Here is a 2,695-nt window from a genome sequence, read left to right on the forward strand (position 1 = left end):
ATAACAATTTGCATATAAACTTTGCTTTGGTTTGATAATAACAGATTTGATAACTTAAGGCTCCATTATTCATAAGGTAATCATCTGTCCCTTTGCCCAGGTCAATCTCAATTTATGCCAGTTGCCACCATGTAATTAACAAAAATATTCATTTTTTACTATCAGAAGAGTCCCAGCTTGAATAATAAATACCATAGTCACCCTAACCAAGTGCTGCATTGATAATCCAGAAAAAGAAACACAACTTCAGAAGGTGAGACATCACTGAAGAATGAAGGAGATTAGATCTAAAATATATTTCAAAGGAAGGGGGAGCTTAAATAAAGAAAGGAAAAAAGGTAATGGTTTGATAGGAAAAAGAAACGGTATAAGAAAATAAACTCAGTGGAGCATACCTGGCATTTTTTGCTGATACATATTTAATGCTTTCCAGGTGTCACGCACGATTTTCTGATTTTACATATATGACTACTTACTTACTCCTCATAACCCTAAGGAGTAGATACTGTAACTAGTCCTTTTTTGTGTGAGGCACAAAGAGCTTAACTGATTTACCTCAGCTACACAGTGAGGAGGTGGCAGAGGACAACCTGAACACATATAGACCGGCCAACCTACCATATACTCCTGGTCTGAGAACAATGAGCAAATTTATTTTTGACAAAGTTTTTGGTGAGAGAACAGTTATAGATGAAGTTGGCAAGACGTATCACAGTGTCTGATACAGCATTTATACTTCATTCTTTAAGCAGGATAAAGTGAAGGGTTTTGAAATACTCTCTTGAGGAAAGCATATTTTCAGAAGAATTTATTTTTGGGAAGGGCATACAAAAGGAATCAGAATTAGACTTAAGAATTTGTTTTAATCACACTGGTTTATAATCTCAAATTTATGCCATTTGTTTCCCTCATTCTGCACATTGGTGACAATTTTAAGAATTGTTTGCCTTTAAGATTTGTGGACAATCAGGTTAATACTTAGAATTCAGAAAAAGAAAGCAACGAGAAAGGGACACAGATATTTGTTTGTACATACAAGTGTTTCTTGTTTAGGGATATGTATCTAAAACCAAGCCCCAAAGCTGAGTGTGAAAGCCTGTGAGCGAACTAAGTTGAAGACGAAAGGAAACAGGAACAGTAAGGCTATGAAATGAGGCCAGTGTTTCGGGAAACACTGGGCCTGCTGCTCATTGGTAAAGGTGAGCCCAATGGGCATAAGTTTCACTTCAAAACAAGAATAAATTTTCAGTTACAACTATCTAAGAGTAAGCAAATTATGTGATTTCTATGAACTTTTAATCCCAAATGCCTCTATTTTAAAATTCCAATCTATTGAATGTTATTTAAAAAATGGGAAAGAAATGTAACTGATGCTATAGGTAAAATGATAATAGACAAATAGATTGGCATAATAGATAGATAAATGCTAACTAGATAAACAGGTATACAGACAGGAAGATACGTATTACTACATTGCTTTACCAAATTTCTCAGCCTCCAAAATGTGGAATCCAAACTAAAACAAGGTTCTTAAGAGTTTATGAGCTCTGCGTGGATAGTGATTTTCATGGTCCATGTGCCAGTAAATGGGAAAAGGAAAATGATTGAAGGCTTTAATAATGATTTCTAACATCCGGATTTGGACAATTAGTATTTGTTCTTGACTTTAAAATTGGTAAGTATTTCACATTATTAAAGATCTAGTGAGTATTGAAATTTGGGGAGATTATTTTCCCTAAAAGGTAAAAAACACATATTTGAAAGTATTCCTAGTCTCAGCATGTGAGGAAAACGTATGCATTGTGTTTCCTTTATAAGCACCAACATTTGGTGCACCCTAGGTCCAATACAGTGCTTTTTCATGTACTGAGATTATATATGCATCAGTGTACATAACATAAATATGCAAATTATATTCTTGAAAATTTAAATTATATTCATCTCAAAAAGTATATTTAAAAAAGGTAATTGCCTGAAACATCTATAGAAGTAAATAAAATCATAAACATTTTATTTACCTATATATATAATACAAATAAAATGTTTATGATATGTAGAGTTTCACTTCTTTTGCCTAATTTATACGTCATGGTGGCCCTAATGAACATTCAGGAAAGACATCTGTCTTATAATGCTTATATGTTATTTTGAGGAACAAAAATAAATTCTACAGATGAACAGTAAAGTTATTTTCACTTTTAAATTATTTATTTCAGCAGGACAACAACTAACGAGTGTTTTTAAACTTATGTTTCTTAGGTTATATAATGAAGTCATTGTTTCCAGTGAATAATTCCCCTTTCCAATTGCTAGAAGCCACTGTAATAATAATTTGATTTAGATTGGAAAGAAACAATCATAGCCTCTTTTCAATTAAGAGAATATACTTTATTTTCCAATACATCCATTCTCTTCATTTATTCTAAAACTCATTATAAACCAAATAATTTTATTCAGCCCAAGCAGCTTCTGGAAACAGACTCAAGGATTATAGTATAATTATGAAGTTTTAATGTTGTTCTTTATCTTTTTCTTGGGAACATCTTATATTAAGGGTAGAAACTCCAGCTTTTTAAAAAATATTTTCTTAAGGTAGTATATCTGCTATGAAAAGAAAACACAGGAAAACTATAGCTTTTGTCTAGGATTAGTATGATATAAACTGTTAAAATATATTTTGTAAGATGCAAATATA

The sequence above is a fragment of the Pteronotus mesoamericanus genome, unplaced genomic scaffold (genome assembly GCF_021234165.1).
Source record: "Pteronotus mesoamericanus isolate MK-2021 breed Mesoamerican mustached bat unplaced genomic scaffold, CSHL_Meso_final scaffold_54, whole genome shotgun sequence".
Classification (NCBI taxonomy): Eukaryota; Metazoa; Chordata; class Mammalia; order Chiroptera; family Mormoopidae; genus Pteronotus; species Pteronotus mesoamericanus.